Source organism: Pan paniscus, chromosome 13 (assembly GCF_029289425.2).
Source record: "Pan paniscus chromosome 13, NHGRI_mPanPan1-v2.0_pri, whole genome shotgun sequence".
In the NCBI taxonomy this organism is placed as follows: domain Eukaryota; kingdom Metazoa; phylum Chordata; class Mammalia; order Primates; family Hominidae; genus Pan; species Pan paniscus.
Genome location: NC_073262.2, coordinates 137,598,552 through 137,625,800, shown reverse-complemented (window position 1 = coordinate 137,625,800; position 27,249 = coordinate 137,598,552). Strand labels below are relative to the sequence as shown.

At 52.2% G+C, this 27,249-nt stretch overlaps 1 protein-coding gene across 1 annotated transcript in view; it reads right to left on the bottom strand.

Annotated features, from left to right (window-relative positions):
* Nucleotides 1–27,249, bottom strand: part of SH3BP4 (SH3 domain binding protein 4) — a 105,478-nt gene that overhangs the window by 55,032 nt on the left and 23,197 nt on the right. Inside the window, exon 2 of the mRNA XM_034955405.4 lies at nt 5,728–5,801. The gene's annotated coding sequence lies outside the window, so the exon portion shown is untranslated. The remainder of the gene's footprint in view (nt 1–5,727; nt 5,802–27,249) is intronic.

Genomic DNA, 27,249 nt, shown 5'->3' with positions numbered 1-27,249 from the left:
ATTTCTCAAAAACTGGAGGCAGAGACGAGGTTGTACGTCCCAGCTCAGACACAAAAGTGGGCACCGTGTAAACGGGATTTATGGGCAATGATAAGGTAAGAAGGAAAAGAATCAAGTTGTGTTTACTGAGAGCAAAGTCCAGAGCTGCCTGGGGGAAGGAAAGAGGTCAAAACAAGGTGACGCCTGCCCACAAGCAGCTGGGGCGATGGGGAGACACCACCAGTGCAGAAAAAGGCAGAACCCACACAGAGGCTGCTGGCAGTGGGGACAGGCCCCAGTGTGTGGGGCACCAGATGGGGGGTAGGACCCGGCACAAGTCCCTGGCCTTTATGTCTCTGCTTTCTCCTCTGCCAAATGCAAGGCTGGGCTCTGTGATCTTTCAAGTCCCTCTGACCCTCCAACAGAGTGGAAAGGAGATTCAGAGCACACCACATGTGGGACTACAGGACCCACCTCTATGCAATGGGGACATGAACATCACGGCTTGACGATCTCCGTGTCAGCGGCTCAGAGACAAAGCATCAGAGCCCGACCCCAAGATCCAGGCTTCCCCTTCTGGCTAAGCCCCTCTTGGAAGGAGGGGCCCCGTGTTATTGACTCTGGCCAGTGGATCATGCTAATCCCTCCTCTGACCTTCATATCCCCTGGAACCAAAGGGCGGGGCCCAGATCAGGAGAGCAACCTGCATGGGAGAACGGCATGAATGAAATGTCAGGCACAGGGGCAGCCCCCCAGTCACATCAATAACATGTTAACAGTGAAGCCACACAGCCGAGGCTCGGGGGCCCTCCATAAGCAGGTGAGAGAAGTGAGGCCGAGAGAGGCTACAGGACTTGCTTAACATGATAGGGTTGTAGGGAGTTCTGAAAGGAAGGAAGAAGGGAAGGAGGGAGGGAGCCTGCAGAGAAGCCCAGCTGAGGATAAGTGAGTGCCACTTCCCCTATTGCCTGGGGTTCCCAGTGGCTGTCGCTGCCTGGCCCAGGCACACCCCCAGCCTGGAAACCCCTGTGGCCTCACCCCTCTCCAGATGGATCAGTGGTGGAGACCAGGTACAGGTGAATCAATCCACAGCGGACCCAGAGCTTGAGCTGGCCCAACCAATTGCTTCTGAGACTTGGATGCTCAGAAACTCAAAAGCAGCCCATGGGCAGGTCCTGCAAAGGGCTGCTGCGCATTGACTGGCAGCCACTCCTGGGCCAGGTGTGTGCTGCTGGTGAGCAGCAGAGGCCGGGTGACAGAGCCAGCTGCACAGGTGAGAGGAAAGTCTAATTTTTGATTAGACTTTTTGATTAGGAAAGTCCAATTCATTTCTCAAAGTTTGAGAAGACTCACTGTGCTCTCTTTCTGGATCATTCCAATAATCCTGCCCCGTTTTCTTCTTGAGCAAGTCTGAGGGTGTCTTAGATTCCTTTTTAGTCTTTGAGAACCTTCAGAGACCCAGGTTCCATCTTTACCAAGGAGGAAACTGAGGCCCAAAGAAATTGATTTATGTAACATGCTATTGTGCCAATAATTGAAATCTGTCTATGCTTAGTCAGAAGCTCTTTGCATAGGTATTTTTCTGACCCAAGAATGAAACGCATCCAGGTGCCCTTCTGAAATTGCAGTCTGCCCAGACAACTTTAAGGAATGAACTAACAACAGGGTGGGGGACAATTCCAAACACAGAGACAGGAAAATCAGGGCTTTTCTGATTTGATGGGAAGCGTCTTCAAAATGGGAGCAGATTTCAGCAAGAGAGTCAAAGGCTCTTGAAATAAATAATAGCGGAATCTTTCTTTGACTGATGTCTTTTGTCCCCGAAGCCTCAAGTATGTTAAAAATCCCTCCTGTGAACTCACAACATGCTTGCTTTAAGAAAGGTGTAAGGCAGGCTAGTTATGACACCACAAAACAAGCCCCTCAAGAAGGCAGGCGCCGTTCTTAGTTCAATGTGTCGCCGGGAGTGCAGCTCACGTTTCTTTCTCCTCCGTCCAGATTCCCCAGCTTCCCTTCGGCAGCTGATGGCCTCACCAACGTGCATTTGCAGTGGTTTATTCACTGAGGCCCTGTGGACGTTGTCACTGGAATGCAGAGGCTTGGAGAGACGCTGAGCACGGCTTCCCGTTCAGCCGCTGCATGGCCTCAAGTGCCCTTCTCCTCTATTGGATTATCTGCTGATAACGGGGAGGTCAGGCCTTGACGGGTGCAGAATCAGTGCCTGCAGGACACCTCAATGGACAGTCCAAGCAGACCTGGTCATGCTATTAAGGACGCTGGCCTTAGTTTCTCTGTCCCAAGGATGTATGAAAGCCAGGATCTCTGTCACAGATTGAAGGCCATGGGGACATAGCCCAATGCAAACCTCAAAAGTAAACCAATTAGCGGTTGCCAGAGGCGGGGGCAGGGGCAATGGGTGTGGTCACGTAGTGAGTACAGGGTGCTCTTTCAGGGTGATGACGAAGTTTTGAAATGAGAGAGAGGCGGTGGTGACACAGGACCAAGAATGTACTCAATGCCCACTGCAGTGGTCAGCTGGAGGTTATGTGACTTTCACCTCGAAACCAAAACCAACAAACAAAAAGCTCACCAAACACACAAAGGGATAGGAACTTTGGAGACCCCCAGTCTGACGTGACCCCTGAAGACTTTCCACATGGTCCAGGCAGGAGGTGCGCAGGCAGAGCCTGCGTGGCCAGTCGCCCTGCGAAGAGTGGGTGACTCCGCTACCAACCATTTCTTCACTGCACCTTCAACTGTCGTGTGAATTTACAATCCCAATAAAAAAAATCATGTTTACCTGTTCATTTTTATGTCTCCTGTTTGTGGCTCACGATTTATTCCCATTGGCCAGTCTAGAGGGGGTGTGGTACCAGCCCACGTGGTTCACGTGCCCCCCCAGGCACCCAGCTAAGCTAAAGGAACAGAGGAGTGGTTTAGGGGACACACAAATGCAGCCGGTCTGCAGGCTGGGCTCCGAGACTTTTTTATTTTTTATTTTTTTCTGGAGATGGAGTCTCGCTCTGTCGCCCAGGCTGGAGTGCAGTGGTGCAATCTCAGCTCACTGCAATCTCCGCCTCCTGGGTTCAGGCGATTCTCCTGCCTCAGCCTCCCAAGTAGCTGGGACTATAGGCACCCACCACCACGCCCGGCTAATTTTTTTGTATTTTTAGTAGAGACAGGGTTTCACCACGTTAGACAGGATGGTCTTGATCTCCTGATCTCGTGATCCGCCCGCCTCGGCCTCCCAAAGTGCTAGGATTACAGGCATGAGCCACCGCACCCAGTCTTCCAATTCTTCTTAATCACCCTCTGAACATGAACTTGAATGAAGTATTCTGGGTTTCTGAGTACTCTGAGATGAGTTTCTCATCTGTGAAACAGGCAGGGTGTTCCCAGACCTTGAGCAGACACAACTACAGAGGGTGTTCAAGCCACCGGGGGCTGGAGCTCACCCTTCCCAGCCATCAGTGGGACAGTGGGAACAACCACAGGGGCAGGCCTTGTGGGGCCTCGATCTCCGCACCAGCTCCGTCCCCTAGCTGACACTCCTCGGAGGAGCAATCGGTTGTGCTCTGCTGCAGGCCTCCGTTTCCTCAGTCATTCTGGTCTCAGGAACTGAGTCAGGGAGCATTTCTGCTGCCTCCTTCATCCTGAAGGACACCAGGCACCAGGATAAACTACCTCTGATGGTGATGACAGTGGGAGCAGGATCAGGTTAACAACTTGAACCCATGAGGTGGGAACTATGTGCAAATCACAAAATTTGCCACGGGCAAAACTCGGGGCCTGGAAATGGAAACCCTGGGTAGCCGTGTCTCTCACTGACCCCCGGGCAAATCAGACTGTGACTATTCAGAGGCACCAAGAAAACACCGCATGTATGCCTCTGGGAAAGCAAGGCAAAACGAAAATCAGTTTAAAGTGTGGTGGCCTGTGGATGGTCTCTAACTGCTGTGGGGACCCACGCCCCCAAGCACCCCTACACCCCCCCCAGAGGCACATGCAACGCTCTGCCCGCTGTATCCAGGGCAAGTCTGGGTGCACCTCCCTCACCGGGCTCCCGGAAGCCTGTGTGCCCGCCACGGAGACAAGCGGGCACCGCTGTGGGATGGCGGCACCCGTCCCACCCTCCCGTTCCTCTTCCCAGACGTCTTGCTGCCCCAGTAACTCTGGCACAGGGTCAGAAAAAGCCAACCACATGCGTGCCGCCCAAGGAACTGCTGGAGCCCGAGAGGGACCCCCATTAACCTCCTCCTGCTTTGCTCAGGATGGGGCCTGCTCTGGCGATGCCCCAAATGCAAAGTCCAGCGAGGCCAGTCCATGTGGGGGCCCAAAGAGAACCACGCCGCACAACCCCCTGGTGTCTCTCTAGTTTATCTACAGACAAGAACCAAGCTGCAGTGCTCGCCTTTGATTTTAGAAACCCCCGCTTTCTGACCAATGCCAGGCCGAAAGAATGCCAGGAATGTGGATGCCTTTCAGGAGGGTTCACCGCAGCCCAAAGAGACCACAGCCTCCAGGGCCAGGGGCTGCACTTATAAGGAAAGGCCTGCTGGTGGCCTCTGCCTGGGCTGAAGTGTTTCAAGTCGCTGAGGCCCCAGTGGGCGGAGGACTGACCCTGGGACCAGAGAACCCCTGAATTCCTCACGTCGCTATGAAAAGCCCTGAGCCTCCTCCTGAACATCTCAAACCTTCTCTCCATCCTAAGGCACAGGCAGATACTGGAAAACAAAGAGACAGGACAGAAAGGGTAGGGGGAGAAGTTGAAATAAAATCCAATCAGCTACCCTCAGTTTACAGGATTTAAAGAAAAACCTGAAACAGTGCAAGTAGCTGCCTGCTTTATTTAGAAGGGCTTTTAAAATTCCAACGTGGCCCAAAAAGGAATCCCACTGTGAGCTGCGGCTTCTCACCTCCCCCTTTGGCCTTGAGCATCCAAATGTAGCGTTTACTTAGATCCAATCCTTTCTACTTGGTGGGGAAAGACTTGTATGTTGCTTTTTTAAAAAACTGGAGGCTGTGCCCGCCCTATGAGGTAGGTGATCCTATCCAACCGACTTTACAAAGGAGGGTGTTCCTTCTATTGCCAGCCAGGAGTATAAAAGCCAAGAACAGCCAAGAAAACCTCCAGGAACATTTTACCAGAACACCATCTAATCCAGCTCTTCCTCACGAACACCAGCTGAGGCTTCCTTGGAACATTTTTTGCCAGCGTGTTTCAAGGACAAATGCTCCCCTGACGCCCCAGGGAGGGTGACCTCTAACCGTGGGTCCATCCCCATCTCGTTGTGCTACGTGAGAACAATCCCTCCTTTGTGTACACACCACCCAACCTGGGCTCTGTCCCGCGGCTGCTGGGGCGGGGGAGCTGCTAGCCTGGCTTCTTGGAAGAGTGAGAACGTTCCATGGGTGGCAACAGAAAGTGGATTCGCTGAAAAGAGAAACACGGGGCTGTTCTGGGAATGTGCCGGGGCCGGGCTTCTGGATGCCAGGATGACAAATGACCTTCCCACACTATGTGCAACACTGTGGGCTTCGAGGACAGGGGAGAGCGCCATGAGGGACAGGCCTGCAGTGCCTGAGAAAGGTCAAGTGTCACCAGAAGCTTCCAGAAGCGTTCTCCCTCCTGCAGCTGCTCTGCACACGTTTGGGGCCTGTGTCCCCATGAGTCCGGCACCTTGGTCATGACATGGTAAAGCGGGTCCAGGTACGGCAACCCATTCACACCATGCCTGCACTGCCTACCTGGTACAGCCGCAGCCTCCCGCCATCAGAGAAGTCCCAGGACACGGCCTTCTGTCCAGGAGAGAAGGGAGACGCTGCAAGACAAGAAGGAAACACAAGTGAGCTTCAGTCCCGTCCAGCGCAGAACTCAGGCCTGCTTCCCGCCAGGGCCCCTTCACATCCTGGAGGACAGACGGGCTCTGCGGTGCATTTCCACGGCAGGTGAGGATGGTGGTAGACGCTGCCACGCAGCCCCCAGGTCCCCTTCTGAAGCCAACTCTGGAGAGTGGCCAGCGGAAGGACCTTCACCGGGGGCCACCCAGAACTGTCTCACTGGAAAGAGCCCTTGTGAGGCCACATCAGCCCCCTTCCTGGGCCAGCCTGCACCCAATGACCAGGCCAGTGACCAGCGCGGGGTAACAAAGCCTGCCCCTCACCCTACTCCTGAATCAGGGTGACTCGGCAGTCCGGCCCAGGCCAGAGCTCCTGTGGAGAAAGCGACAGGCTGCATGGAGGCTGCATCCCAGCCTCACTGTCCTCTTACCCTGCTGCTGTGCTCCCCAGCAAACCTAAACGTCCTGCCCAGTGGCCTCTGCGTCACGTTCCGCTTCACAGGGAACCCTGCCTGTGACAATAGCTTATTGTGCCTTTTCTCACCCCAACACTGAGTCTCCCGTCACCTGCCATTACTTCTGCTGCAATGACTGGCATTGTGAGCGCAACAGAAGCATCTTATCAGCTGCGCCCTGAAGATGAACCCCAGACACACCGCAGCAGTGGGGTCTCCTCCTCAAGTCACACGGCGCTGACATCACTACAGAGCCGGCGCCTTTGAGAGCAGAACCAGCCAACATCAATGCGACTGACAGAACTGCAGGTGCCACCACGACGCCCTCCCCCTCAGGCTGACTTCCTCCACAGGAATAACAGAGTGGGCCCCGGGGACTTCAGAAGAATCCAGGACCTCATCAGACTGTGAAAGAAGGAGTGGGAACTTCCTTCTGGACACCTTCCCTCAATCATGGCCACTCATCCTCCGCAGGAACCAGACAGCCCAGAACAGACCTCCATCCGTGTAAATATTTAACATGCAATTAAAAGGAGCGTCACAATCACCCAAGAAGGAAAGAATCATTCCCTGTGATGCTAGGACAACTGGCTGGTGTTCAGAGCACAGATCCCCCCCTTCAGGGCTTCAACTCACACCCAAAGACAAAATGAATTCCAGATCAATAGAAGGGTGTGGAGGGGAAGAGGGAGGGAGGAAAGGAAACCGCCCAACAGGTAATAGAAAATCTGGTTGTATAGTTGATCTCTACGTAGACACGGACCTTCTAAGGGTACAAGCGATGTGCAAAATCACACAGGCAAAAAGAAAAGACTCAATGAACACTACGAAAAAGGCCGCAACAATGTGACAAAATATATGCACAAACACAAAAGATCTGAAACCAGAGAAGACAAAAACAAAGGGTGGGAAGAGACAGGCGGGACTGCAGGTGCCACCACAGCTCCAACACAGCCACCTGCACCCAGGCTGATTTTCTGGACAGGAATCACAAGGCGGCCCCGTTCTCGGCAGAGAAGGCAGGACGCCGCCATCCGTCCATCCCTCTCCTTTGAAATGGGTCTACCATGTTGCTCAGAGCTCTTCAGAATGTCTCTCAAAGTACTCGTTCTCCAAAGAGTCATGTCAAGACAGAACAGTTGAAAATCTCATCATCTTAAAAGAAATAAAAGGGCACTGAAAAAAACCTGGGGGAAGTGAAACTACGAATGAGGCTGGCTTCATGGTATATGTCCCTGCCTTTTTCAGACTTCTGCAACTTCTCCCATTTCCTCTACCGTGAGCGTGCATTTCCCATTTTTTCTTTCTGATTCTAAAAGCCACTGCACCAGCATCTCTGAGAACCTAGTGCCTCTTCTTTCCTTTGTACCCCAAGCCCCTATGCCGTGGTCAGGGTTCTCGGAATCTCCATCCTGAATTCTAGGCAGGCACTGGCACTGCTGGGCCCCTTCATCAGGCGGGTCCATCGCAAGCCGTCATAAAGGACAGATGGGAACAGCCTCAGTGGGGATCCGCCTCCAGTGGCCGCAGTTACTACTGGGCCAGTGAGGAAATGAGGGGGGGGTGAGTCCAGTGACACAGAACGGATCACCCCAAGAGAACGTGTGGCCCGAACATCAGCTCTGACGGGGGCTTCGAGAAACCGACCCCCGGGGCTCATCTCAGCCTCCTCACTCTGCCGCGGGCACTTCCTGAGACAAGCCCAAGGCAGGGACAACAAGCCCCACCGGGTACTCCCCGGAAGGACCCAGTTCCCTTCACAGGAACTCCCCAGCCTCCCAGGCTGTGGGCAAGGCCTACCCCAAAGCCCGCCAGGTGCTGCCCAGACCCAGAGCCACGCAGCAGGAACGCGTCCATCTCCAGGGGCTCCAGACCCAGAGCCACACGGCAGGAACGTGTCCATCTCTAGGGGCTCCTGATGCAGAGCCACGCGGCAGGAATGCGTCCATCTCCTGGTGCTGCCCAGACCCAGAGCCACGAAGCAGGAACGCGTCCATCTCCAGGGTCTCCAGACCCAGAGCCACGCAGCAGGAACGCGTCCATCTCCAGGGGCTCCAGACCCAGAGCCACACGGCAGGAACGCATCCATCTCCAGGGGCTCCAGACCCAGAGCCACACGGCAGGAATGCGTCCATCTCCAGGTGCTGCCCAGACCCAGAGCCACGCAGCAGGAACGTGTCCATCTCCAGGGGCTCCAGACTTAGAGCCACGCAGCAGGAATGCGTCCATCTCCAGGGTCTCCAGACCCAGAGCCACGCAGCAGGAACGTGTCCATCTCCAGGGGCTCCAGACCCAGAGCTACACGGCAGGAACGTGTCCATCTCTAGGGGCTCCTGATGCAGAGCCACATGGCAGGAATGCGTCCATCTCCAGGTGCTGCCCAGACCCAGAGCCACGCAGCAGGAATGCGTCCATCTCCAGGGTCTCCAGACCCAGAGCCACGCAGCAGGAACGCGTCCATCTCCAGGGGCTCCAGACCCAGAGCCACACGGCAGGAATGCGTCCATCTCCAGGTGCTGCCCAGACCCAGAGCCACGCAGCAGGAACGTGTCCATCTCCAGGGGCTCCAGACTTAGAGCTACACAGCAGGAATGCGTCCATCTCCAGGGACTCCAGACCCAGAGCTACATGGCAGGAACGCATCCATCTCCAGGGGCCCACAATGCCTTCCTTCTTGTGACACTCCTCCCCCAGCTCACTCCGCTCCACTTGGTCATGGGGGCTACTGAGGCCATGGAGCTGCCTGGAGAGCCGCCCTCCAGCCACCCCGAAGAAAACGACCTGCATGTGGCCCAGCGCCTCAGCCTCGCCATCCTCGCTGCTGCCCAGCCCTCCCCAGGCTGCCCAGCTCCTGCCCCCCAAGGCACAAAATAAATCTTCGCTGGAAACTCCAGATGCCACCTCGCCCCAACTCCAAAAAGCTGCTGTGCTCCTTTCTCTATTTAAAGAGAGGCTGCGCTGACAACACCCTCCGTCACTGTGGCTTTCAGCACTGATTATTTTCACATTTTTGGATAAGGGCCCTGCAAGCCCTCTGGAGCTTTCCTTCTGGCAGGTTCTTTAGGCAGCGTCTTTACTTAACAGCCTTGTGGTCCTGAAGCTGAGCCCGGCAGGCTCCCTGGACAGGGGGATGATTGGGTAAACTCATACCTCATGCCTAAGTATGGGAGGACACAGCTGCCCTGACAGGGGGCTCAGAGACGCCAGAACTGGACCCTGGGCAGGGACAGGTGCACATGTGGCACCACTAGCCCCTCAGTGCTGGAGTGGAGGGAGGAGAGAATCTGGCTCGTCATGTCCGGGAGGTCCCAGTGGATGGATTCAGTGGACAAGACCGCTGGCCCCTTTCCACCTCCCCAACTCCTGATCAACCTCTCCAGAGGCCCAAGGTCTCTGGACAAGGATCGCCTTGCTGAGAAGAGCGGGGTACGATCTTTCAGTCAAGCACTGTTCTCCTGTGGGCACCACCAGACACCAGTGTGGACCCGTCAGTCTTCAGGGGCCCCAAGAAAACCACACGGTTTAGCGTGGGTGGATGGAATTAGCATAAAGTCTAGAGGATGCCTTATTCTCCGGCTGTTTCAAGAAACATCAGTGTTGTCATTAACCATGATTTGGGGCAAATCTCCAAAAACCACAATGCCAAGAAGACAAGATTCTGTTGTCTTCAGCAGCTCAAAACACAAGTGTCTTCTCCCACGGTGCAGAGAGAAGGGCAGTTATGTCACTCTGTCCATCTGAGTAGCTGTTTTAACAATGGTTGACAGTCTCAGCTGGTGACAAATCTGCAGAGAGTTGATCCCACCTCAGAGGGTCTGGGAGGGCGAGTGGATAAATGATATGAGGCTCATGGTCCTCACCCTACCACATCCAGACAGGAAGCTATATTCATACACAGAGATGACCACCGTGTCCTAAATCCTCATTCCAGGACAGTCACCAAGACAGCTATTCACCCCATTTCCCAATGGTATAGATGGAATTGCATCCCCCCAAATTTGTATGCATCACCAGTACCTCAGAAAGTGACCTTATTTGGAGACAGAGTGTTCAAGGTGCAATCAAGCTAAAGTGAGATTACCAGGGTGGGCCCCAGTCCAATATGACCCAGTGACTTTATAAAAGGGGGGAGTTTCAACAGACATGCACACAGAGAGGGACAGGTGACAGGATGACTAAGATGGGGGGTGAGGCTTCTACAAGCCAACAGCTACCTGCAAACCCCCAGATGCTAAGGGAGAAAGGGCTGGAACTGATTCTCCCTCAGCCTCAGAAGGAACCGGCCCTGCTGACACTCATCTTGGACTTCCAGCCTCCTGACCTGTAAGACAATCCCTTTCCACTGTGCAAACCACCCAGCAGTTTGTGGTTCATTGACAACAGCCCCGTCAAAGTAATTCATCAGACCTCAGAGTCTTCATCTGCAAATTGGGAAAAGGAATTCTCACGGCTCTGCCCATCTCAGAGGTTGCTGAGGGAGTGACAGATCTGAAAATGCTCCGTGAACTCTTCACCCAACTCAACCTACAGGCTGGCCTGTGCTGACCACACCAAGAGCTGGTCCACTCTGCAGAGCTGAGTCTTTCAGGGCCAGACCTGCATGAGTTCCCAGGAAATATGCAGGAACACACAAAACTAATTTTGTTCCAACAACTTCAGGTATAGGCCCAAAAGTCCAACCCACTTAGTTATGGGACACATTCTTGAAGGGTTGAGGTGAAGCAATGTTAGGCTGGTGTTGAGTAAATTGGAAAACGTGTAAGCCTATTTCTTAGATTTTTTAAGCCTCCACAGTGGACATCAATGGAGCCATCGGCCAGAGGAGCCTCTACAGCCTGCATCCCCGACAGCTGGATGACTGGGGTCGCTCCAGCCTCACCCACCACCAGACATCAGAGCCAGTCAGTAGAACCAAACTACAAAGTAGAACTAAATACACCCTGAGTACCATTTATCCAAAATCCCTGGGACCAGAAGTGCTTTGGATTTCAGATTTTGGAACATCTGCACATACACAATGAGATATCTTGCAGATGGGACCCCAGTCTAAACACTAAATTCATTTATGTTTCATCCGTACCTTATACACATAGTCCAAAGGTGATTTTATATAACAGTTTACATAATTTTGTTCTGGAGTTTTGACTGCAACCTGTCATGTGAGATTAGGTGAGAAATTTTCCACTTGTGGCATCACGTCGGTGCTGAAAAAGTTTCAGAGTTTGCAGCATTTTGGATTTCAAATTTTTGGATGAGGGGTGTTCACCCTGAAAATTCTTGTCCAAACCCGAGGCAAACTACAGCCCGCGGGCCAAATCCAACCTGGCCACCTATCTTTGTATGGCCCATGAACAAAGAACGTCTTTCTATTTTTAAACAGTTGGGGGGAAAATAAAAAGAGTAATATTTCACGACATGAAAATGATAGGAAATTTAAGTCGCAGTGTCCTTACCTAAGTTGCACAGAGCCCAGCCCCACCAGTTTATCAATAGCTCTTCTGTGCAACCAAAACAGTGGAGCTGTGACACAGACCTCATGGCCCACAAGGCGGAAAATATTTACTCTCTGGCTTTTTACAGAGAAAAGTGTGCCAAGCCCTGTTCTCTACCCTTCCTACTTACGCAGTGGGCAAAGGGCCAGACGGGATGTAGGCTCAAGCCAAACGGAAGTGGGCATTCACCCGGGTACATGGCTGCATGCCAGGAGTGTTTGCCAAGAGACCAGCTAGGGTAGGAGATGGCAAGAGGGAAGGAAAGAAAAGCAGACGTAGGTGTGGTCAGAAAGGGAGACGGGAACGGGCCCAACATCCATTTCTTTCTAGAGCTGGTTCCAACCTCAAAAAGAGGGGAGGCATCTCTGGCCCCGCTCTGGCAGCACAGTGACGCCATCCTCCTCCAGCTTCAGATTCGCACAATCAGTCCTCATGCACGGCACGTCCAAGACTACACAGAGACTTCATGGCTGACCCAACCCCAGGTTTTTCATTCTCTATGAGGGCAGATCATTCCACTCCGAGACAACCAATTTACAGAACTGAGAAAGTGACACTCTGATAGACGGACAAAAGCCTTTCTACTTCATGCTATCAAAATCAACACTATTAAAACTTACACACTGACAACGTATTTGGGCAACAGATGGATGAAGCAGCCAAGTGAGAGGGCCTGAAATCTCACCTGATGGATGTTACATTTTCTTATGCAGAACACAGAACTGCTTCACTTACCTTTCCTGTAATTACATAAAATTTCCAATTTTACAGAGAATGTGATAAGGAATGGGATATAACCTTCCTCTCTCCTGTGTCAAACCTAGAATGAATACTAAGCATAAAAATGGAGGAGGGGCGTTGAGACAACCACCCACCCAGCACCCGCAACGGCTTTGTTCACCTGTTCATGCATCCCCCCTACACACGGTGAGCTCCCCCTGGCACCCGCGCAGCACCGAGTGGCTGCCTTCTCTGAACTCCCTTCCTCCCTGGCAGGGCGGTGGAGGAGGCAGAGGCCCCCTGCCCTTGAGTGTGAAGACGGGAGGACAATGAGACACAGGGCCCACTACACCTGTGTGGCCAGAAGACCACTTTCTCATTCCCCTTTGGGCTCTGCTCCCCTGGCTGGAGCTGGGGTCCTTGTTGTGGAAACTTTACATATTTAATTACTACATAAACTGATGGCCAGGGGTGAGACAAGGGCAGCTCCCTTGGCAATTCAAGTGGAATGTTTCAGAAAGACTCGCTAAAGGTGAATCACTTAAAAACGTGGCTGGCGGGCCGGGCGTGGTGGCTCACGCCTGTAATCCCAGCACTTCGGGAGGCCAAGGTGGGCGGATCATGAGGTCAGGAGATCGAGACTATCCTGGCTAACACGGTGAAACCCTGTCTCTACTAAAAATACAAAAAAATAGCCAGGCGTGGTGGTGGGCGCCCATAGTCCCAGATACTTGGGAGGCTGAGGCAGGAGAATTGCTTGAACCCAGGAGGCGAAGGATGCAGTGAGCCGGGATTACACCACCGCACTCTAGCCTGGGCGACAGACTGAGACTCTGACTCAAAGAAAAAAAAATGTGGCTGGCAAGCTAAATGACATTCAACGCCTGAGGAAAATGCAGTCAACTCTAGGAGAACTCTGGGCATGGATGGCTTCACCAGTGTCCCTGTGTCATGGCGCCATCTTGGACTGGAAATCAATGACGTCATCATGCATGTGGGTCACACAGGAGACACCATGGCCAAACCCACACTCAGAAAAGACCCGCACCCAACAGAAAGACTGGAAGACCCATGCACACTCGGCTTTTCCTTGTATTTTTAATGATTCTTCTAGACTTTGACTTTTTCAACTCACTGACAAATCACTTCTGGAGCCTCACAAGATCTAGTTCATCATTCTGGACTCTACCGTGGCTGTGGGGGGTGAAGGTTTTAATCCAAGGTTTCGACAATCACCACCTAAAAGCGAGCCAAGGAGAGCGTCTCAAGGAAGGCGTCCTAGGCTTTGATTCTGACCTTGGAACTCTCTCGCATGGATAAGTAGGGGGGCACCATGAGCCGCCCATGTTGGGGGGAGGCGGCCTGGGGAAGGAAGGGTCCGGAGATTGTCATGAGTCAAACGTGTGGGTTCACGTTTCTCACACCAGCTCCACGACCTTTGCTAAATGACTTATCTTTCCTGGGCCTCGTTTTCCTCAACTGTAACATGGGGCTCTACCGTACATCCAGTTCATGTGGGTTTCTCTTGCTTTAATTTTTCTTCCAGCCTGTAGACCATGTTGAGGGCAGGGACCCTGTCTTTTTTTTTCTTTTTTCTTTGAAATATACCAGACACTGAGTGCCAAATACATAGTAGAAATTGCATACAACACCCGTGAAATTCTGTGACTAAGGCAGTAGTTCTCAAACACCAGCATTCACTGGAATTACCTGAAGGGCTGATTACAACACAGGTTGCTGGGCCCAACAACGCTCAGTTTCTGATTCTGTAGGTCTGGGGTGGGCCTGAGAATGTGCATTTCTAACATGCTCCCAGCTGATGTTGATGCTGCCTCTGAAAACCATTAGCAGGCCGGGCGGGGTGGCTCATGCCTGTAATCCAAGCAATTTGGGAGGCCGAGGCGGGTGGATCCCTTGAGGTCAGGAGTTAGAGACCAGCCTGACCAACATGGTGAAACCCCATCTCTACTAAATACAAAAAATTAGCCGGGCATGGAGGCACATGCCTGTAATCCCAGCTACTTGGGGGGCTGAGGTTGCAGCGAGCCAAGATTGAGCCATTGCACTCCAGCCTGGACAACAAGAGTGAAACTTCATCACAAAAAAAATAAAATAAAATCATTAGCATAATGTATCGTAGTTGATAACATACTTTCCCATCTGGCCTCTCGGTCGCTTTTCACAACCCTATGAGGTAGGCCAGACAGGTATCATCATGCCATCATTTAGCAGATAAGAGAACTGAGGCTGACCAGGTTTCAAAGACTCACCCGAGATCAGGAAGTGAAAAGCTGGGATCCTAACCTAAAGCCACCAGCCATGATATGCAGAGTAACGACAAACACAAACAGAACAATCCCAAGACCACACAGGCTGCAGTAAGACAGGACGTGGACAAGTGAGGGTGTAAGATTCCAGACCAGGCTCCAATCCTGCATTTCCTTTTCCCATGGCAGGTTATAAAATCACAAGTCTTTAAAAGTAGAAGTTAACATTCCTGCCTGAAACAGACTAAGAATGTTTGTGATGGAGTCTTGAAAGAGTTTTGTCCCCCTAATAAACCTTTAGGAAGGTGAAAATATCTGGGAAACATCAGTATGTTGAAGACTTGGACCTTATTTAAATACGGACTCAAATCCTGGCTCTGCCACTAAATGCTGGGACCACAGTTAAGTCTTATCCTTCCTCCTCAACTCAGGGTAGGGAGGGAATGACTGGGCCTCCTCATGAATAAGAGAGATAACGCCTGCACCGTCGTCTCTGTGCTCATAGGTGTGAGTGGAGGGCTGGTTCACCTGCACATGGACCCTGAGCTCATAGGTGTATAGTAAGGGCTGGTTCACCTGCACATGGTCCCTGTTCTCATAGGTGTATATCAAGGGCTGGTTCACCTGCACATGGACCCTGAGCTCACAGGTGTATATCAAGGGCTGGTTCACCTGCACATGGACCCTGAGCTCACAGGTGTATATCAAGGGCTGGTTCACCTGCACATGGTCCCTGTTCTCATAGATGTGTGTTAAGGGCTGGTTCACCTGCACAGGGACCCTGAGCTCATAGGTGTATATCAACAGCTGGTTCACCTGTACACGGACCCTGAGCTCATAGGTGTATATCGAGGGCTGGTTCACCTGCACATGGACCCTGAGCTCATAGATGTATATCAAGGGCTGGTTCACCTGCACATGGTCCCTGTTCTCATAGGTGTGTGTCGAGGGCTGGTTCACCTGCACAGGGACCCTGAGCTCACAGGTGTATATCAAGGGCTGGTTCACCTGCACATGGTCCCTGTTCTATGTGTGTGTCAAGGGCTGGTTCACCTGCACATGGACCCTGAGCTCATAGGTGTATATCAAGGGCTGGTTCACCTGCACATGGTCCCTGTTCTCGTAGGTGTGTGTCGAGGGCTGGTTCACCTGCACATGGACCCTGAGCTCATAGGTTTGTGTCGAGGGCTGGTTCACCTGCACATGGACCCTGAGCTTATAGGTGTATATCAAGGGCTGGTTCACCTGCACGTGGACCCTATTCTCATAGATGAGTGTCAGAGGCTGGTTCACCTGCACTGTGGTCTCTGTGCTCATAGGTGTGTGTCAAGGGCTGGTTCACCTGCACATGGTCTCTGTGCTCATAGGTGTGTATCAAGGGCTGGTTCACCTGCACATGGTCCCTGTTCTCATAGGTGTATATCAACGGCTGGTTCACCTGCACCGTGGTCTCTGTGCTCATAGGTGTGTGTTGAGGGCTGGTTCACCTGCACATGGTCCCTGTTCTCATAGGTGTATATCAAGGGCTGGTTCACCTGCACCGTGGTCTCTGCACTCATAGATGTATATCAAGGGCTGGTTCACCTGCACATGGACACTGAGCTCATAGGTGTATATCAAGGGCTGGTTCACCTGCACATGGACCCTGAGCTCATAGGCGTGTATCCAGGGCTGGTTCAGCTGCACCGCGCTCCTTGAGCTCGTAGGCGTGTGTCACAGGCTGGTTCACCTGCACGGTTCTCCTTGAGCTCGTAGGCGTGTGTCACAGGCTGGTTCACCTGCGCCCAGTCCCTGAGCTCACAGGTGTGCATCGAGGGCTGCTTCACCCGAACATACATCAAGGGAGGATGTTACAAACAGACAAGTCAAAACACCTGTGCGCAGAGGGTCAAAAATATCTGTGCGCAGAGGGTCAAAAATACCTGTGCGCGGAAAGTCAAAATGCCTGCACACAGAGGGTCAAAAACACCTGTGTGCAGAGAGTGAAAAACGACTGTGTGCATTGGGTCAAAAATGCTTATGCACAAGTGTCAAAAACAGCTGTGCACAGAGGGTCAAAAATGCTTGTGCACAAGAGTCAAAAATGTGTGTGCAGGTGAGATGCGTTTTCCCACTTCGTTCCCCTTCATTCACGCACACTTTTGACTTTCTCCCATATTCTTCTAAACAGCTTCCGCCACACTGACTGTCTGTGAAGTCATTAAGGCAGATGTTGGCAGGTGACTCAAGTCTTGGTGGATGGAGCTAAACTATGTGCCTTTCTTATGACTCCCAGGGAACAGCCACAAAGTGAGGACTTCGTGGAAGTGGAAGGCCAGCTATAGTAGATCTTTGTACACTCACTACTCTGTTGCTGCGCTGTCAAGATATTCTCCGAATAGGGGGTGTGATCTGCAGGTGCTCCGCTATCCCAGCACACCACAGCCCCAAGCCCGGGTCAGCCTGCAGGATGGAGGATGCGCTGCTGACATATAGCCCCCGGGGCTGCCGTGGGGTCGACGCCCCCGCCTCCTGGCCTCCAGAAAGACAATTCTAGGGCATAGTCTCATGGCTCCTCAAATGCGTCTCCAGCATGATGGAGCCCTAATAGTTGGTTAACAGTGGCCACTAGCTCAGTAGCTGACCCCCGATTAGCTTTTCCTCTTCCCTCTTCTCACCCTCTTCTATTTGGATGGACTGCTGGGACCAGTCATCTCCCCGAAAACATCAGCACCCAAGTCCTTGTCTCAGGCTCTGCTTTCAGGGGTTGTAAACCAGGACAGATGGTAAATGGTGCTAGACCACTGGGTTTTCTGTCCACGACACAGGCACTCAGCTGAGTGATGTAACTGAGCACTCGGTCGGTTCTGGTCCTGAGCACTCAGTTGGTTCTGGTCAAAGCCAGTGGGCTGTTACGGATTGTTAGAAATTCCCAATTTAGAAAGCCAAGCAAACATTTTCTTCTGTTAATAAGATACACTTATACTCAGCAAAGGGGATGGATTCCTCATCTGACATTTTTACATTGAAAAGGACAGGGCTTAGTGGCTCATGCCTGTAATTTCTACACCTTGGACAGCCAAAGCAGGGGGATTGCTTGACCCCAGGAGTTTGAGACCAGCCCGGGCAATACAGCAAGACTTCGTCTCTACAAAAAGTTAAAAAAAAAAAAACTAGCCAGGCATGGTGATGTGTGCCTGCAGTCCCAGCTACTCGGGAGGCTGGGGTGGGAGGATCACTTGAGCCCAGAGGTCGAGGTTGCAGTGAGCCATGATTGCACCACTGCACTCCAGCCTGGAGACAGAATGAGACCCTGCCCCGCACCAAACAAACAAACAAACAAACGAAAACTCATACACATGTATATGCACTGTGGGTCACTTCCAGGCTGAGGACAACTGCCAGAGCAGGGATTCCTGACCCTTAGCTAGGCCTGGATCCTGGTTCAGGCTCTGTGGCCCCAGCCCACGTGTCAGCAGGGAAGCCGAGCCCCAACCTCAGACGGCTCTACTCAAACGTAACTCCCTCAAAGCCGCAGAACCCTGCATGACTTTCCTATCGATGTTGTAACAAATTACCACAAACTTAGTGGCTTAAAACACACATTGACTCTCCAACAGTTCTGGAGGCCGGAAATCTGAAACCAGGCCCACTGGGCTGATGACAGGGCCAGTGCCTTCTGGAGGCTCCGAGGGGGCAAGCTGCTTCTGTGGCCCTGCCCTTTCCTGCATCCCATGGCTGCCTGGATTCCTGGCTCAGGGCCCCTCCTCCATCTTCAAAGCTCGGGACTCCAGTCTCTGCTCCCATCATTCCAGGGCCTCCTGCTGTGGTAAGATCTCCATTTCCCTCTTAAAAGACTCATGATAACATTTAGGGTCCATCTGGGTAATCCAGGGTATCTCACCATCTCAAGAGCCTTCAATGAATCACACCTGCAAAGTCCCTTTTGCCAAATAAGGTAACACCTACAGGTTCTGAGCATTAGGATAGAAATATGGTTTTTTGTGGAAGGGATTACTCAGCCGACCACACCGTATCAAAAACACAAGCACACCATTGCTGCCCACTCCCTCCCCTGGTCTCGTCCACTGCTCTTGACATTCTTGTATCTATCATTTACTTCTCTCCTTTTTCTCCCACCAGAACAGGCTCCATGAATGCAAGGACTTTGTCCTGTTCACCAGGAACAACCTGGAACATAGCAGGTGCAGTCAGCCAATGTTTGAATGGATGGATGATTTATAGAGTACCCATATGCCAATGCAGGTGGACAGACGGGAACTCAGAGCTTCTCAAGCACAAATCTGTGGACAAGAACAAGAAGCACCTTGAACGGGCTGTGTGGAGTGCCCTGGGGAATTGGCATCCAGGTGTTTGGCAAATTGGCCTGTATGGCCTGCGGGCAGGAACCCACCTGTCCTGCTCACTTCTGTATCCCCACCCAGCCCCTAGGCCTGCACTAGTGCTCAGCAGCAGCTGCATCAATAGCACCTGCTGCCTGAACAGAAAAGGAAGCTTCCCAAGCACCTGTAATCGGCAGTTTGGTCTCAGGTCCACCGATCCACCACCTCCCCGCTGGTCTCAGCTGCATCTCTCCACCAAATTTACAGCCCCACTGCCTCATCATCATTGTATTATCCCCGGCTCAAGAGCACAGGGTGCCCTGCTCCTTCCTGCCTCTTCCTCCCTTGGAGCCAGGCTTCCCTGCCCCATTTCGGGGTTCTCTGCAGTTTGCCCTACCCCACGTGGACAGACTCCATGGCATCCACTGGTCACTCCAGCCAGGTCAGCGGCCCCACCTTCAAACTCCCCTACACATATCCCACCTCCTCCCATTTGCCCACTGCCCCTGTGACTAGGGAATGCCTCCTTGGTCCCCTCCCTGCCTGTGCAAAAACTGCCTCTCCCTCAAGCCCCACACTGAGGCTTCCCCGCAGCCTGTGTTCCCAGGTCTTGGGGATAGCCCACCTGCCACCCAGACTCTCAGCCCCACAGCACTTCCTCCCTGTGTGTGAGTTTCTGACCATCTTTTTCTTGCTCCCCAGGGAGGAAGATGGTTTAATTTCTCCTGTGCCCTCCAGCTGCTGGGCTTTGAAACCTACAGACTAAGAGTTCCATTTACCAGCTGCACACTACTGGACAGGCTGGTAACCCTCCGGCCTCTCCATTCCGCCTCCATAAAGTGGGCACACAACCCCAGCCCAGCACCAGCAGGAGGAGGGCACCAACACAGAAGTGGACAAAACCCTGCAAAGCCACAGGTGTGCCCACTGGTGCCAATAGCCCGCCTGGTGCCAGCGATGCCCCGCTCAGCTGGGAGAGGCCCAGGCACCACCAGAGACCAGGACAGAGGGGGCTTCAAAGTGTAGCTGGGCCGGGAGAGGTCTCTAGACAAAACCCAGAACACCCGGTTACATCGAATTTTCAGGTGCACAACTAATAATGTTTTAGTGTACATTACCCCAGATATTCAAATGGAGCCGGGTATTCTGCATTTGTATTTGCTCAACCTGGACCCCACTGCCTGTGCCAGTCAGAGGGAGTTTCCCAAAAAGCCCGGCCTCAGGAGGCGACATCAGAGGTGGCCACCCAGGAAGGAGGCGGGGACGGGAAAATGGCAGCCGAGCTTACAAAGAGATGTGCTCCACGATATGTGCTTCCCACTAAAAAGCTGTTTTCTAGAATAAATAAAATAATCTTCTTGCTAACTATCAACAAGGGATTGTTTCGGTAATATTTTTCCATTCCGGTATGATTCTGCAACAACTCGGAAAACAAAGCAGTCACTCCCACAACAAAGATCCCGGTGGAAACCGCTCACCTCCATCCCGAAAATCGTGACTTCACCTCACATTCCGCCAGAAACCGACTACAGATTGTTACCAAAGAATCCTTGTGCAAACACACACCAGCCAACTGCGACTGAATGGCAGGAAATGTAGCAGCTTTTTCTAATTTTAACCTTCTCCAGGAATGCATTCCTTCTAAACACGCTGGGCAAATTCTCCCCAGACCCGTGCATTCCTCTGCGGTCAAGCAATCACCTTCAGGGGCCTAAGACAAACTGCAGATTCCAAGCATGCACTGGCCTGGCTGTGAGGGGTCCCCGGGCTCCAGGTCCCGTGCTGATTCACTGAACGAGGCTCTCCAAAGTGACTAAGAGGTTGGAATGAGCTATCTGAACAGGAAAGCACTCCCAGACTAGAGGGTGAGCCACAGACGGGAACAGAGCCCAGCAGTCTCCACCTCAGGAAGGCAGCATCAAGCAAGAGCGATAAACAGGGGCCGAGTCCACAGGCACCAGTCCATGACCCAAAGACCAGGACACACAGAGGCCAGGACTAGGAATGCCGCAAAAGTGTAATTCTGCAAAGTATCCTCCCGGGACAGAAAAATTCAGAATTGTGCCTGATTTGATTTTAAAAGCCCATGAGGGCAAGGGACAAACTGGGATGCAGTGTCTGCAATGCTCGTAACTAAGAGAGGCTTATTTTCCAGAAAATTCAAAGCACTCCTACAATTAGCCAGGCATGGTGGCACAAGGCTGTAATCCCAGCTACCCAGGAGGCGGAGGTTGCAGTGGGCAGAGCTTGTGTGCCACTGCACTCCAGCCTGGGCGACACAGTGAGACCCTGTCTCAAAAATACAAAAACAAAAAGCACTCCTACAATTCAGTAAGAAAAACGGGCAAAAACCACAAAAAGGATTTCCGCACGGGAGGAAATCAGAATGGTCAGTGAACATTAGCTTCTGGCAGAACATAAAAACACTCAGATACCATCTCACACCCATCAGACCATCCCCCCAAGTGAAAAAAAGGCGGACAATATTGAGGGAGGGGAGCATGCGGAGGAGCCTGGGCGAACCTGAAGGCTGCTCTGGGAAGTGGAGCTGGACTGGCAGCCAAGGCCCAGCCGCACTCCCTAGATAAACATTTGCACGCTGAGCTGGAAGTCATGTACAAAGACCTTCACAGCAAGTGTGGTTTTTGATAGCAAAGGCTGTAAACAACCTATTGTCCTTCAGGAGCAGAAAGAATAATTAAGCTGAGGCATTAACATACAGCAGTCCCCCCACACCCCAAGTTTCCATGGTTTCAGTTACCCCTGGCCAACTGTGGTCCCAAAACAGGTGCTACAGTACAATAAGATATTCTGGCAGGGAGAAAACACATTCACACAACTTTTATTACAATATAGTGCTATAATTGTTCTATTTTATTATTCATTATTGTTCTTCTCTCAGTGTGCCTAATTTACAAACTAAACTTTATCACAGGCATGTATACATAGGAAAAAATAAATAGTACATATTAGGGTTTGGTACTATCTGAAGTTTCAGGCACCTTCTGGGGGCCCTGTATCCCCTGCAGATAAGGGGGGGACTACTTACAGGGGAAAGGCACATAGTAATGAAAACAGATGAACTACAACTACAGGTATCAACACAGATGAACCTCAAGAACATAATGCTCAGCCAAAAAAGGAACTCTTGCAAGACTATGTATTAGCTACCTAATGCTGTGTAACAAATCGCCCCAAACAACAGACTTCTATTATCGCACAGCTTCTGTAGGTCAGGAATCCAGATGTGGCTTAACTGGTGAAGAAGAGACTCTCTTCTTCAGGGCCTCTCACAGAGCTGCCATCAAAGTCTTGGCCCAGGCTGGGGTCTCATCTCAAGGCTAGACTGGGGAGTGGTCCTCCAGGGTCACCTGCTTGTTGTAGCATCCAGTTCCTCATGGCCATGGGACTGAGGCTTCAACTGCATGCTGGCTGCCGGGGGAGGCCACCCTCAGTTCCTTGCCACATGGCCTCTCTATATGGCAGCCTGCTCCACCACAGCCAGCAGGGGAGACCATCTGTTGTCAAGGAAGAAGTTCTAAGCCCACATAACGTAATCACGGGAGGAAGGCACAGCGTCAACTTGGATGCATCCTACTGGTTAGAAGCAAGTTGCTAGCTCGGCTCACGCCAAAGGGAGGGGACTTCACAGGATGTGAACACTAGGAGGTGTGGATCACTGAAGGCCATCTCAGAGTCTGCCAGCCACAAAAGATACTGCATGATTCCATGTATATAAAAGTTAAGAACAAAAACAAACGATGTTGCTTAGAAACACAACCCCATGTGATAAAACTAAAAAACAGCAGAGAATGACAACTGCGAAATTCAGGACAGGGACTCCCTTAAATGCTTCAGGTTTATCTGATAAACACATTTTTGCAGGAAGGGGAGAGGATCGGGAGCTGGAAGCTGGGATTGGGAGGGGCAAAGGGAATTTCAAAGTTAAGTTCCATTTCTTGGCCTGAGTAGTGGCTACACAAGTGTTCATTGTTTTTGTGATTGTGTAAACATCCCCAAATATTTTCAAATATTACCTGTATCTACTCAAAGTTCAGGGACCACATGGCTTGCTCCCTTGGCACCCCATGGAACAGTGAGGACAGGGGGTCTGCACCCTGTGAAACCTCAAGAAATGCAGCAGATGCCTCCCCGGCATCCCCGCCTCCTGTCCACCTTGCCCTGCAAAGAAACGCACCAGCTCTGACCCAAAAGCATGTCCAGCACCCAGAAATCCTGCTGTCTCTCCTCGCCAAACCAAATGCAAAAGCCTCCAGCCTGACCTGGAGGTAGAGCCGTTCCTCCAGAGGTTCAGCCTGTTCCTCCGTGCTGCGGCATGACTCTCGGATCTCACCAGCCTCTTGCCCTTCAGTTTCAAATGCAGGCCACGGATGCTGCCCGACTCGGTCTCTCTCCACAGGGCCAGGGCTCCCCTCCAGGACCTCGAAGCACCCTACTGTTGGGTGCTTGTCTCTGTTTCAGTTGTCCCTCTTAAGGTAACTGAAAACAACCATGGATTTGCTGGAAGTTGGGAGTCGCCCAGAACCACATCCTGTTTGGCTCTGGCACTGATTCAATCATGCCAATGTTACCCGGACAAAAGAACTTTCTTAAGAAAGAGACGCGGCACCTGCAGCAGGAAAGGAGCCCAGCCGGAGAGTTCACTGCACCAGTCAGCGAGCACAGAGTGCTGGATGGATGACCAGTGGGGCCTTGGGGCGGTGTGGGGCGCAGGAAAAGAGTACCTGGTCCCGCAGTGACTGCAGTGAGGGGGACCCTGCATTTTTACCCACCCTCCTCACCTGGCACCACTGCTGTACAGGCTGTCAGGTACTTGTTGAATGAATGAATGAATGGATGAATGAATGAATGAAGCTCTTCTCCAGGTGCAGTGAGGCAATGCCAAAATAGAAACAGACTGCCAGCATGGTGGCACACGCCTGTAATCCCAGCACTTTGGGAGGCTGAGGCAGGCGGATCACCTGAGGTCGGGAGTTCGATTCCAGCCTGGCCAACATGGTGAAACCCCTTCTGTACTAAAAAATACAAAAATTAGCCGGCATGGTGGCGCATGCCTGTAATCCCAGCTACTCGGGAGGCTGAGGCAGGAGAATTGCTTAAACCCAGGAGGCAGAGGTTGCAGTGAGCAGAGATGGCGCCACTGCACTCCAGCCTGGCCAACAAGAGCCAAACTCTGTCTCAAAAAAAGTAAAAAATAAAATAAAATAGAAACAGACCATCCAAGTGGGACAGACTGGCCACTAGCAGCTGCAGGACACAACCTCGGTGACACCCTTCTTGCTTAAGACTAGAAACTCAAGTGCAGGGTCTCAGGGTCTGCGTGTGTGTGCACGCATGTGTGTGTGTGCCCATGTGTGTGCATATGCGTGTGCGTGTCTTTCCCAGCGCAGGGCTCACTCTGTGCACTAACTGCATAAGCAAAAAAAAAACATCTAACGAGCAGGTGCCTCGGTGTGGCTGTGAATATTCATACTTGAACCAGCCCTCTTTGGGGGAGAGACACTCTCATCCTGTTTTCCATCCACTCACCCCTAAGTCGCTAATGGGATTAGTGGGGGCCGGTGCCACGGCCGCAGGTCCAACACCTGCCAATCGCCCCAGAGCCGGGTGCTCTGGGCTCTGAGTTTCAGAGCAGTTTAATAATGCAACATTGTCCCTGCAGCTCTGCTTCGGTTCTCAAGTTCACTCGGCAAAAAGCTGATCTGCCTCCGTGTTTAGAAGCTCCTCACTGGCCAGGAGGGTGGCTCACCTCTACAAGTCTGGGCTGGAGAGAACAAAGGATGTGCTGTTGGGAAAACAGATGGGCCTCGGCCCAACTGGGAGGCCTGGGCCCAGCTGCCATGGCGCACCAAGCGAGGGTCTGTAGGAAAGGGAAGTTCCCGGCCAAGAAATGGGGACCCTGAGCTTCTCCCCAGCAGGAGGTGCCCAGTGTCATCTCCCTGAAGCAGACACGGGTGCAGAGGGTCAGGCCTGGAACCCCAGCCTCCAACCAGCCTTCCTAACCACTCTTACCTATTTTCTTAAATAAGCTTTTTCTTTTAGGATAGATTTAAATTCATAGAAAAGTCGTGGAGATAATACAGAGAATTCCCACAGGCCTCCTGCCACCCGGCTTCCCTGTGAGTGTCTTACAGGAGGACGGCACCTTTGTCACAATGGATGTCGGTGCACTATCATCAAACAATAAAGCCCGTCCTTCATCCGGGTCTCCTATGTTTCTCCGTGAGGTCCTTTATTCTGTCCCAGGATCCCATCCAGATCACCACATGACATTAGGTGTCGTGTCTCTTTAAGCTCGTCTTGGCTAGGGCATCTCCCCAGACATTGCGTGTTTTGGGTGACCTTGACAGTAGAGGAGGCCTGGTTAGGTATCCTGTAAGACGCCCCTCGGCTGGGGTTTGTCTTATGTTTTCTCCCAGTTAGACTGGGTTGTGTGTTACCGAGAGGAAGACCAGAGGCAGGTGTCCTTCTCGCCACACAATGCCATCAGCGTGACTTATCCCTGCCATGGTGACCTTGGTCACCTGCCCAGCCCCTCTTAACCCCTTCCGCAGGCCCCTGCTTGCTCTCTGCTCAGAGATGCCCCTATGTCCGCTACCAGAGGCAGGTAAACATCGGCTTCTGTATTTATCATGAAACAAGAAGCCCCGGGCCGAGAGACGGTAGCCCTGCTTAACTGCAGGCAGCCACCCACAAAATGCAAGAGAGACCTTAACCTGGTACACACCTGCCCTGTCACCCCCTAAGGATCTAACTTAACTACTCAGAACTATCAGTTGACTATAAGGTCAACACAAGTTTAAAATCTAAGTGACTGAATGAATAAATAAATAAAGGTGACAGCCTGGCCTGCATTTATAAAAAGGCAATTTCTAGGAGAAGGACCCAGATACCACCTGTCCTGCCCAAGCCCTTCAAACCTGGCCAGGTGGGCTGCTGCTGGGGTAACCCGGGCCACCCCGCAGGAGCCGCTCTTCATGGGTAGATGGGGAATCCGCAGGAGTCCTCCACAGGGGTCAGCAGATAAAAGCCAGGGCCCCTGTCCCTAGAAGATACAACCACACACATCATCCCTGGTGCCAAACTCGGCACAGACTCCCGTGTTCTGGGGTCCTCGTTCAATTTGAAGAGCTCAGTTTCTATGGGGCTGACGAGACAGGAAGCTGAGGCTGGAGAAAAGAAATAGCTTCTTTTAAGCAGAGAAGTGGGGAAGCCACTAGAGGTTAGAGGGAAGCTAAGGTTGAATGTTCCTGGTCAAACTACCTTTATTTGTTTATTTATTTTTTTTGAGAGAGGGTCTTGCTCTGTTGCCCAGGCTGGAGTACAATGGCATGACTGCAGCTCACTGCAGCCTCAATCTCCTGGGCTCAGGTGATCTTCCCACCTCAGCCTCCCGGGTAGCTGAGTCTACAGGCATGCACCACCATGCCCAGCTAATTTTCATGTTTTTTGCAGAGACGGGGTTTCACCATGTTGCTCAGGCTGGATTTGAACTCCTGGACTCAAGGAATCCTCCTGTTTCAGTCTCCTGAAGTGTTGGGATTACAGACATGAACTACAGCGCCCAGCCTCAAACAACTTTCATTCAATTTTTGACCCTCAAAGCTTCAGCAAACTGCTCGGTGCCTCAGTTTCCCCATATATGAAATGAAGCGACTTACAGTGCTTGTCTCGCAGGTAGGATTCTAGAATTAGGCCCGATCCTGAGGTTAAAGCCACATTAGACGATGGGACTCAGATGCTGGAGGTAAGGGACACTGTGCTCAGGTGCAGGCAGAGTTCTGGGCTCCAGTCTGGCCGCTGGGACCTCAGCAAGTGCCTGCACCTCGCCAGGCCTGGCTTCCCCACCAGTGAAAGGGAGAACAGCAGCAGCTCCAGCCATAGCACCCTGCACCCTCAGTGACACGTCTGTCGTCCTGCAACTGCTGCTGTCCCCGATGTTACTGCCATTTCCTGGAGGCAAGAAACCAATTCCCTGTGGGATCACAATGCAACCAACCACAAAATGCCTGTCTCCCCAGGAGCTCTCCAACAACTGTCTCCACCGGAAATACTCAATCCCGGCACCAAATGAACCCAGAGAAATACATCGCAAGCCAACCTTCCCCTGTCCAGTTCCTGAAACTCTGAGAATTGCAAGGCAGCTGCCTGCC